A 12,223-nucleotide genomic window follows, 5' to 3' on the forward strand; every position below is an offset into this window, starting at 1 on the left:
ATCGCAACACACTCACATAAGCTGCGATTCTTCCTGAAGTAGAGCTACGGAGTAAAGGTCACGGAACAATCATCCGGATTTTTAGGATCAATTGATAGTTTCTCAAACAATCAACATTGTTTCTATTTACCCATGCGCTTTCGATAAAAATTGAAACCATACGAGAGGAGAGAGGAACAATGCAAGTCGGCGTCTTCGCCACGTGAATCGTACAAGTTAATCGCGTAAGACCAAGAAAATGGAACGACCGCTATTTGCTGACGAGTAGCAAGGCTAAGGAAAAAAAAAGTGGCACAACCATACTACAAGCTTGTGAACCGATGTAGGTACAAAGCAGGAACAAAGCGGCAGGCTTCGTGCCATCGCCGTGACTTGACGTAAATGCTCGAGGAAGATGTGGAAGACCCCAAGGATGCGGCTTTCTCATCCTCGCACGTGGAATCCAGGAAGGAATAAGTCTTTGTCATTCCCGAGACACTGTCGAATTCAACTGATTTTACAATAACATATATTTCATTACAGTCGTTCGCAGAATTGTCGGAAAAAATATGCTTACTTTTATATAATCGTTTTTTTTTTTTAATCGAAGTTGTTAATATGTAATTCTATGCATTCGCTTATCCTTTCACATATATCTACAGCTTCTTGCTTTAACTGTATGAAATGCAAATGGACTTTTTCAGGCATTAATATGTCTATATTTATATTTCATAATTTATATAATGTATTTTAATTTTTTATATATGCATTTAAATTATAAGATGCATTTTGTAGAGCTATTGATGATTGTGCTGTCTTGTATTATATGAAAAAGAGTTAGATCGATTATAAAAACTCGTTTGATGAACAAAAACTCGATTTCATAATTTTTTTCCGAATGATGACGGCACGAGGAAAGGTGATAACCTCGTCGTTCGTTGATCGACAGTTCGATGAACCACGCAGACACTCAACTACTCCTCTTTAACAGAAACCTATAAATTACACTGGAAAAACTGTCTGATTGATTTTGAACAATACAGACAGATTCTGGTTGAATCTACCAGATTTCCTATTAATGCAACCAGATTCTGGTTAACCAGAATCTGTCTGTATTGTTCAAAATCAACTAGAATTTTTTTTTCAGTGTAAGTTTTTATTTTATCAACCGTATCGCATAAAACTCGTGGCAATTTCGTATTCTATCCAATTTTTTATTTAATTATTTTGTGCAGACAATTAAATATGTAAAAAGAGAAAAATTACAAAACTGCATGTTGCTGTATGCAAAATTCCGTAATGACATATGATAATTCATAATTTCAAATAATGCGATTCGCTTGCGTAGTTTAGAATTGATTTCGCGAAAAGCGCAAGTTATCATTCAGCGCGCTCTCACAGTGTTTATTTTCACAAGCCAATACGGTGCAGTGAATGCAACTTGCTCCTTGTCATTAAAGTAAAGTGCCATTCTACGGTGCGATTAGCTTGCATGTAAGGAGTATAATCTTTTCTTGGATTTCCTGTTTTATTTAAAAATTATTTTGCGATCTAGAAACAGGAAACCGAAATATTATACATATATTTTATTACTTATCGTAAAGTGCCTGACGTGAAGAAATGATATTCGCTTTCGCGACACGCATGACGAATTTCACATTTCTCGAAATGTAAGGTAAGCTCTTGTAACGCGAGCAAAGGAAAGGTGAAAGGAACACGAAACATCCCGAAATGTGCGATACAGTATTTAATTGAAACGGCGTCAGAGACAGAGCGGGGTCGATTACGCGAGTCGTGACTTTGCGAAAGTAGGAACGCGGCAGGCCGTTGCGGTACAATTTGCTTTAATTCTCTAATTAATTAAAGTGTTCGCGCGACGGTGACTGAGCCGCACACATTTATACACACATCCGGCATCGCTTCATAATAGCATCATCACCCATTTGCATAAAGTTCCACTTGATATCGAATCCTTATTTAATATCACGCACATTCTAGCGTCTCTCTGATACTCGGAAATTATCTATTTAATTTAATTGTGAACGTTCACACGGAAAAAAAATAATTATACTGCAAGTCGATTAACTTCGCTGAGCGATAGATATTCCTCTCGTTAATTCGATAATTGCGCTCTTTCATCACTTCACATTTCACGGTGTACCGCGTTTTATAGCATTCGAATTTTAATTTCAGCAGAATTATAGATTCTGCTTTCTCTCGGCTTTATACGGCAACTAAAGATACAAATCATCGCGGATGATGTAATTCTTCTTTTTTTAAAACAATTTTACAAAGTTATGGTCTGATGTAATTTATTTTAACAGGATCGTCAGACCTTTATAAATATCTCTTTCGAATAATTAACTTGTTGCGATTTCCCTTGAGTAAGATATATAGAAAAAAGAATAGATTGTAACCCGTATGGAGTCTCTTCGTCCTTCCTAGTGAAGCGTGCTACGCACGGTCTATATCGTCGCAAAGCATGTGTTTACGACGCGCATAACTAAACGACATTGAACCGCGACCCGTCTTAACGGCCCTACTTTTACTGACCCCATCTCATCGATGATTTCGCAGCATCCCGTAGCGAAAATACGTCGGTTCTTCTGCGCGCAGCCACCTGTAATTTATATCGCGATTTGCGCGCATATACGTGCGTATGCGTTTTAGCAGATACGCGCGAGATAATGATCACTTTTCTAACTAACGACGTTAGTTCGAGATAGGGCAAACGATGAAAGGTCTTTACGAAAGGCCAAAGGGGCGTGTTTTCCGATCGAAAAAAAAAAGAATTTGAATGATTGATGCGAACGTTCGCTCGATGCTGATCCCTAAAACGCATTAGGCATTTGCATTTGTAATGAGAATCTTCCTGTAATTGTGAAGATGTAATTGTATATAACTTAATTTTTAAAGTAAATTACGAACTTGTTCAGCACATAGTTGAAATAATCGATGCCATAATTAACCCTTTGCACTCTGGGAGATAGAAATCATTTACATAATATAGCTGTTAGTTAGAACATAAGCGTTAATTATGAAAATGTTATCCTAACTTTGCGTGTCCCACCGATGTAATAAACAAAGTCAGATGTCTGTTTTCACTTTCTAGTTAAACTGCGACGTCTGACAGACACGCGCTGTAACTCCTGCGGTTGTCCACAAAATTGATCTCTTTTAATAAGGAAACATTTCGCGCGTCCAAAATAGCTCGCTAGACAAAATTCGGATTATTCTGTAATCGAATTATTGCTAATTGCAACGGTGTTCTAAGATATCGTTGCAATTGTCGAGGCGTATGAATGACAAATGAACGTATACTCCAGCGCGTTGCGAAACCCGTGAGAAAAGCGCGTACAAAATAACGCGGAAAACACAATGTGAGAGAAAGGTGTCCGAAGAATGCCATTTGGGATGACCACGCGCACGCAGATGCGGCGTATGAAGAGTGTCATACAATAATTGAACCATGACCCGCGCGAGCGGTCCTTCTCTTCGCTCTCTCGCTTCCTATACGCAGTGCGTATCAGCTGATCGCGCGATTCAATTTCATCGTATCGACAATTAAAAGTTCTTCCAGACACAGACGCGTTGCGACGAGCGTCTGTATATCTCGAAAGCAAATTGGCGCCCGATCGACGAGGGGAAAATGAAAATAGGTAATCGCGAGCCCGTATTTCACGGCGCGGTGACCGATAAAGTTTCCACACATGATGAGTGCAGCGTTACACGCTGCACCGCAAACGCGGCTCGGCGCGATCGCGTGTACGCGAAAGTTCTGTCGAAACGGCGCCTTAGTCATCGTCCCTTTCCGGAGGATATAGGTATATATTCGATAATACTAATCCGCGCTCTCTCGCGTAGCCGCGGCTTTTGCTTTCTTGCAGCGCAGTGACCTGATTCCTCGCATGCAACAGTAAGAGCGTTTCCAGAGACAGGAGGTGGTGGAGAAGAAGGAGGGAGATGGAAAGAGAGAGCGGTGAGACTGGAGAGGAAGCGAGAGGGAGAAAGATACGTGGAGAGCGCGAGAGAGACGGAGGGGCAAACGAGAGAGAACGTGCGCGCGCGCCGCGTGACACGTAATACCCGTCACGGTAATAGCGGTACGATATTATAGCACCGCTAATGTCATTCATTTGTGATTTAATGAGAAGAGTCGAGAGACCGCGGCCGAGAGAGGACGTCGACTGTGTGCACCATCGACGTCAAGTCAACGAGGAATGCGCGGTGCATCTTGGAACTTTTCGATCGCGCCGAACAAAGTTGCGAGCTCGTCGATCGCAGAACGAAACGATTCGACTCGCGTCATTCACGCGGCCAGCGTGGACAATGTCATTATCTCGATACTCCAATTAGGTTATCCTCTATTTCACAGCTTTGAGGAAATTGCATTCACACAGTTGACTCTCCGCGATTAACGGATAAGATACGGTTGGCAGTTGATATTGTGACTGAGATTGCGATTGAACGGTGTATTCATCTCCTTGTAATACTTATAAAATACATGCAAATAACTGTATACGTATTATGCAATTGTTGTATACGAAACGCGTAGGGAATTTTGTAGTTGGAGTTTATTAATCATTTCACTCGCAGTTAATTACGTGGTTAATTTTTTTAAGGCCGTTAATTCTTCGGCGAATGAGAAAGTTACCTTCACGTTCTCCTTATCATACCTGAAGTGTCCGTGCGTTGTGTCACCGAAAGATTTATTCGTCCTTTTTTCTTAGCAGAAACTTAAAAGAATTGTTGCAGCCATGCGTTACAGTGGTCACAGAACGAATCTAGTCGGCCGTTTGCACGCCCGCTCGTCGTCAACGCGATCGTGACTAGACTTTTCGCTGTGGATTTCTATGTGGGTTATGTTAAGTTACGTTCGGGGCTCTTAGAATTTAGGTTGGCCATATGGTATACAGAATCGTCGCGTTTCTTTCTCGGCTGGTTATTAATATCGCGCTGTCTCTCCCGCGACTCTCGCTCCCGCCGATCGAATCGATCCCTCGGTGTGTATGATGCTTTTCAAAAATACGTTTATAGTTTACAAAACAAACTATTGTCAAAAAAAAGATTTTGAGACAACTATTCAAATTCTAATAATATATAAACAAACATCTCTCTTTTTTTCTCTTTCTCTCTCTCTCTCATATATGAATGATTCAGTACATAAATGAGATAGATGTATAATTTATAAAATGCTTATGTTTAATGCACTTTATAAATGAACTCGTATTGAATCTTATTTTCTCTCTCTGTGTTTATGCGTTCCTGTGGATGCAATTTAAAGTTTTATGGTGATGACACGCCAAATGATTGTACCCTCATCAATTCATGAAGAGTCATACAAGTCACGCTAGATTTATGCGGCGTTAACTAGGTACCACATGTCATAATCCACCCATGAGAACACTCTCATTAACCTTCTTACGTTGCAGACGGTTTGCATATCTTAAGAATATTCTCGTACTGATTAGCCAGATTGTCCGTAATGGTAACCCACTTAATTAAGTTTAATTAAGAATTACAGGTTCTCTCTCGCATGCTTTCGGTACATTAATCTAAATGTGTGCTTGGAATTAAACATGGCATCAAAAAGCGTTACAACAGACAATTGCTAATTAGCAATAGCGTAGATAAATAATTGCTAGTGTTCTTTTAAATTTCAAGAATTAGTAAAGTGTAAAGCTATTAAAGTTTAACGGAAAGACGCTGATTATACAGGGTGATTCAAAATAATCTGATGTCCTTGCAATGCCATATTCTTGAGCGAATTCTGAGACGATTTTTCCTTTTACAAAATTTTGTCCGAAGCTTAGTTTTCGAGTTATAATTGAAAATAGGTGGCAACTTACGAGTTCGATACAACGGGCAGGCAGGGACGCGCAATGTATAATGAGACTGTCAAGTGTTTACTGTCGTCTCATGACGCATTGCACCGTCCCTTGTATCGGTGCCTGTCCGTTGCCTGTCCGTTGTATCGGACTCGTAAGTAGCAAATTATTTTGAATCACCCTGTATAAAGATCCGTACAATAATATATTTCTTTCTCCAATTTAGCTGTGAAAGGAATCTGAAAACAATTTGTCAATTAAAAAATTAGTTTCATTCGTTTTTATCACTTCAATTCTCGTTTCATAGACTAGAGAGAACACGTGTTACCAAACTGGATTATGAGTGAGGACACAAGATGCCACACAACGCGGAAATGACTTTCATTGACTTTTAAGCAGTGACCCTATCGTTTTACCGTTGTTCCCTAAAGAGTAAACATCCATATAAAGATACCGGTATGTTGGCCTTTGGAATGGCTGCGATGGTCCATCGAGAACGAGTGGGTGATGCGTTTGGACGGGGCCGCGACGAAAATAAATCCTCCAACTTCCTCGCATAAACGCACAACGTGCACGCGTGCTGTCACGCGTCTGTTGTGGGACGAGAACCGACTGTACGTCCGAACTCGTGCAGTTGATCGGCCAGTTCTGTCTTCATATCTTTTGGGAATCGCAATTTTCGCGCACGTGTGTGTGCATAATTTACTTTAAATATAGGCTTGTACGATAAAGCAGTTTGTCATTTTTATCGTCCAAATTAGCATTGTATGAAAAAGTGCCATGTATTTTTATTTTAAAAAATTTTCTTTCCTTGCGTTTTTAGTAGGTGATGAATTATCAAGTCAATTATAAATTTTCGTAGACTATCGTGTACGATTTAATGAGAAGTGAAATATAATACGAAAATATGTACGATTAAATTTCTATTTTGCATCTCGAATTCGGCTTTGATTGGTAGCAGGTGAAAGAGAGTGAGAGAGAGGCACTTTCAGACGCGTCTCTGATGCGTCGTACGCGTCTAATATAGCGATGCAGGCGTGGAATATAGGTCGCACGCTAGAACGCTCTTTTATATACTCGCCACTCCGACACTCAAAGATCGTAGCGCGGATATACCCGTGCACACGCTAATACTCACGTAGAAACGCACGCATAACGCATCGTGAGTTCGACACGGTGTCTTCTTATGTCTGGCAGATTAATGAGATTATTAAGTAATCGTGGAAAAATATCCGCCCTGAAAGAAGCCAACAAAGAAGTATCATCTTTTTGTTCTTGAATGAATATTCTAATGAATGTGAATTTATTAATTTTGATGTATGTAATATTTCACTAATGTTTTAATTTTTAATTTGCAACAATGATTTTATTCAATTCTTATTCCTTTTATTAGTTGAATTTTATAATTTTGTAATTTAATCAAAAGTAAAATTCCAATAGCACATCAAAGGATTACCGACAGTTCAAGTTGTGGTTAAAAATTGATTTCCACATCGAGATGTTAGATTTCTAAGATTCTTAGATCTTCCACAACTTCGATCGTATTTCAAGATGCGACGATCGTCCGATTGGAATGCGACATGTGTGACAATATAATGCACAAAAGATTGCCGGACTCCATCGATCGGCGATAATCGATTCGCACAGGGCACAAGACGGTCTCTTCTCTCTCTTTCCCTCTTTTGTCTCTCGATGATTTTCATTCCCGCGGAGTTCCGCACGTACAAGTCGTTACGGCCGGCATAACAATGCATGACGTAATTCTGGGGTCGAATCCTCCTTACCTCCTCCGTGCAACGATGTTACAGGAAAGTGAAACTCTCGCAAACCAGGTCACACCCACATCGTGCTCGCGGCGCTGAGCCGCGTGATGCCGATCGACGGCAAACCCTTTTTAACTCTAGGTTAGGTGCTTTTTCATCTAACTCGCGGAATCGTACATGAAGAGAACAGAAAAGTTTTTACATGTGCGAGTGACATTATTCCCAAGGGAGAGAGCCAATCAGACTAAAAAGTATCCGATATTCTCAATTTTCTACGCTTTGACCTTTTTTTCCATGTCTAATATTAATGTATTTCATCACAATATAATTTTCTATATTTTTCCCATTATAACGTCATTAAAAAATCATATCATTAAAAAAATCAGCAATGTACTTCTTTAAATTAACAATGAGTTTTATTTCAACATTTTTTTTGGAATAAAAAATTTAAAAGATTCTCTTGAAACTAAATGTTATTTCAAATTTTGTTTTACGATTACAATTTGATAAGACGCATATGACAATATTGATTCACAAATATACGTGTGATAACAACAGATCAAGGTGCCAGAAAGATCTATCTCTTCCTTCCCCAGTAAATTTTTCAATAGTAAGGTAGATATGTTGTCCTGTATCTTAATAAGTGATAATGCATGACATTTGCCATCCAAGAGAGGGCATTAATAGCTACAGTTAATAGACTAGACATGTTGTCACGAAAGTCGACAGCTAAAATACGACGAAACGACGCGACTAATTCAGAGAGATCACTTCCGTTGAAACACACGAATGATCTTCTCGTAAATTGGTTTGCATCTGGGATGCAAAAATACCAACTAACGTCGGGCCAATGTCACCGGCTGGATTAGCGTTGAAATCTCGGTGGAAATGCACGGTTTAGCGGATCAAGTGCGACTTTGTTTTCACGTTTCACGCAACGTTGCGGCGCGAAAACATTGCGAGTTGAGCGAGTTGAGCGATTTCGCCCGCTCGCTCGCCTGCGCTCGTTCGTCGTGTGCGTGCGAAAAGAGAATCGGGCGCGAACGCGCGTGGGTGCGGGGCGGTCTTGGCAGAGTTGGCCCTAACCCATATACCGTCGCAGCCAGAATAGAGATCAGGCGGTCGAGAGCGAATAGGATAAGAACACAGGTAACTTTATAACGGCCGGGAAAACGCAGTATCGTATTGCTAGCGGCGCGCCTTTATCTCTTGTTTTGATTGACGTCTCGATGTTGATAAAACATTTGAAATATCGACATATCGACATTTCCTGTCGTATTATTTTTCTGGAAACTTAAAGAGCTTTGAAACTCTAAATTTAATTTTTATTCAGCCGTGAGATAATTAAAAAAAAATCCTAGATTTTAATTTTTATGCAGTCACGATTTTAATAAAAGATTATATTTGATTTTATGAGTATTGTTTTTATATATATTTTTATATTTAATAGCGATGAAATTTTGCACTATTTCCTTCGAAATATGGCATTTGATAAATAAACCAAGATAACTCTGATACTTAATTTTACTATTTGAACTAGCGTTATGCCATGATCACCAAGCTACAACGAAAAGCTGGTTGATAACGGGAAGAAAGAATATTTTTCTAGACTTTTCGGTGCAATATTATCATTAATAAAACAATTTATGCTAATAACAATCAATTAAAAAATTAACGAAAAAGTGTTAATCGTGTTATAACGATTATATTCTAAAACAGGAAGTATGTCAGGTTTTGTCATTATAAGGAATTAAATAAAGCTATAATAATAAGTGCTAATTATAAACACCCGAAGATATTGTATCACATGTATAAATTCTATTTATCTATTTTCCTATTATATTTTTCTATTATATATACATATTTTTCTGATACTTCTGTGTCTTATAGAAAAAAAAGTGGCAGACAAAAGAATAATGTGTAATATTTACGGAGTTAGAATAACATATTATATATAATTTTTACATTGCAAGAATCAATGTAAAGTATCGCAATAAAAATAATAAAAATAATTAGAATAATGTATACATTAAGATTAAAACAACATAACAATCTAAATAAAATTTAAGTGGATGGGATTATTTAAAAAGACGATGAATTATTCGGTAAACAATATTTCAATTTAATAACGTTTAGTATTTGATAGAGAACATAAAATAAATGCTTTTAACAAATTGTCTTTCGAAAATTTAACATTTCCTGGTTAATAAATTTTGTCGAGAACAACACTATGAATCATTTGTGTAAGCAAGAAAATGCTCTCATGACCGACTGCCTCGACGATACCAGAAGTTGGTGCTCAGCTCGGAGGAACGCTCGAAAAATGAAGGTATCGTGTACGAGCGTTGGCACAGCTTGTATCTAAAACTAGAATCGCGACGACACGTGCGTGTAGACATTTGGGCGTCAAAACTTGGCGCATTATGTCAGAGATGCGGCATAATAATAAAAGAGCGCTTCCGTGAAAATGTTATCGAACATGAAAAAAAGTGGAAAACTTTTCAGTTTGTTCAGTAGCGTTGTTTTGATGTGAAAAAGTTTATTGCTCACATTTTACAATCGCGTTATATTATTAAGCGATTATTCTCCTGCCAGCACTACTTAAAATACTTTACATATAAAATATTAATAATAACGTATAATTTCAATGTCAAAGTTGTGTAAATATTTGAAATACCTTCTTCATTCTTCTAATAAAAATTCTGAAAAATAAATATTTACTTACTTATTGTATTAATCAGACGCATTTGTGGTAATTAAACTAAATTTTTAGAATGTCATGAATTTTTTTATCTTACTTTTATCACTGATTAGATTACATTGTTAAATTTGGACCTTGAGGCCAATTTTTAAAAATAACTGTTCAGTTTATGAAAATTAAGGTTCTGTACAATACGACTATTAGAGACTGATATTGGGAAAAGCAAATGCATATAGCAAATGTATACAGCAAATGCTAAAATACTTTTCCTGGATTGAATTTTGTTTTGGTATTTTTTTATGCATTTTAATATTCAAAGTTTGATGATTATCATGCAATAATCTAAATTTTATTTTAAAATTTTGACACTGTTATAGTATTCAACTTAAAGATTATCGTTCGATAAGTTCGAAATAAATTCACTCAAGATGTTCAAGAATTGATATATAAGACAACAGATTGTTTCGCTTTATAAAATTTAAGAATCTTGAGTTTTTAATTGCGTCAGAAAATTGGATTGCAATTGTAGCGAAAAACGATGCATCTAAACTTCACACGTTGCATTAAATAAAATTTGTCAGTGGTCGCTAAAATATTTTATCAATTAACAAGTTTTTATATAATATTGATTATATCATAAAACAATATTTCCAAGAACAATTTTGTATGCGTTTCTTATTTTTGATACATGTTCAAACTATCCGCAGTTCAAAGATTCCGCACTGCATCGTCCTGGTAACGTATGCACCTTGTGAATCCTCCTGCATCAATGTCCATTCCAATTCTTCGGAAGTATTCCGTCCGGCATTTCACTTTCATTCCTCGTACACTCGTCTGCATTCTGTGTTTCAGCCGGATAACATATCGGTGCGTGCATACGAAGCGACGCCATACATTGTGTCACGTAGAAACACAATAAATTGTTCGCGAGGATCATCAAACCAACTCGCGAGTTCGCGTGAAGCTCTGGAACGAGCAGAGAACTTCTATTTCCTAAGAATAACTCTCGATAGAACTGAACTCGATAAAACTGAAGAGCGAGCATCGAACTTCAAAACACTTGAGGTATGTATATGATGAAAATATTACGTATTTTATTAATTTTTCAGGAATTTAACTAAATTATCTGCACGAAATTTACTTCTCTTGTTTAATTATATTACATATTCTTTTTATCACGATCAATAAAAAGTATGCTTATCTGAAGTAATATAAACATTGTTTTATAACTACAATGAACTCTTGTAGAATTCGTTTAAGCAATTTTATATTTTAATATATTTAAGATTCTGTACAATTTTTTTTCCGTCTTATTTTCAATTGACGCCGACGAAATACCTTGTTGCGACTTCGCTATGGTTTTATATCGCGACATGAAAAACTCGTTTCGCTAATTACGTCGCGCGGGTGATGCGCTTCCTCGTGCGCTTCGTGCGCATCGCGTATGTTCGTATTTGTGTGATTCCAGATGCGGGCACGTGCGTTCGCGCGAACACACGTGGAACGCCGTATCCTGTTCCGCGCAGTCCGCTACAACGCTCGTCACGCTCGTCACAATGGTGCTAATCTATTTAATCTGACTAACAACAAACTTATCTCGTGACTCACTCACCGCGATGGATTCGCGCTGTTGCTCCGATACGTTGCTTACCATACATGCACTTCGTATGTGTGTGTACTCGCGGATTTTTCCGGTGGATTAATAGTCGGCTACTTTACCGTCCCCCTTTGTACGGACCCGTAGAAATCTCCCTTCGGTGCAACTCGCCTCCCGCCTTGACCGCACACACGATGTCATTTAGCTCAGGCGAGAACGCGGAGATAATGATGCTTGATTCATTATCTTCTGACAGTTTAAACCTCAACCCTTTCAAACACTTGGATGAATTGATTTCGATAGTAACTTTCACCTTTTTTTTCTGCAATTAATTTACGATAGAATATTTCTGTAC

General features: G+C 37.9%; 1 long non-coding RNA gene across 1 annotated transcript in view; it reads left to right on the top strand.

Annotated features, from left to right (window-relative positions):
• LOC137001045 (uncharacterized) overlaps nucleotides 1-12,018 on the top strand; it is a 144,799-nt gene extending 132,781 nt beyond the window's left edge. The window contains exon 6 of the long non-coding RNA XR_010891203.1: nucleotides 11,124-12,018. This is a non-coding gene — a long non-coding RNA (uncharacterized lncRNA). The remainder of the gene's footprint in view (nucleotides 1-11,123) is intronic.
• The last annotated feature ends 205 nt before the right edge of the window (nucleotides 12,019-12,223 follow it).

Source organism: Linepithema humile, chromosome 7 (genome assembly GCF_040581485.1).
Source record: "Linepithema humile isolate Giens D197 chromosome 7, Lhum_UNIL_v1.0, whole genome shotgun sequence".
In the NCBI taxonomy this organism is placed as follows: domain Eukaryota; kingdom Metazoa; phylum Arthropoda; class Insecta; order Hymenoptera; family Formicidae; genus Linepithema; species Linepithema humile.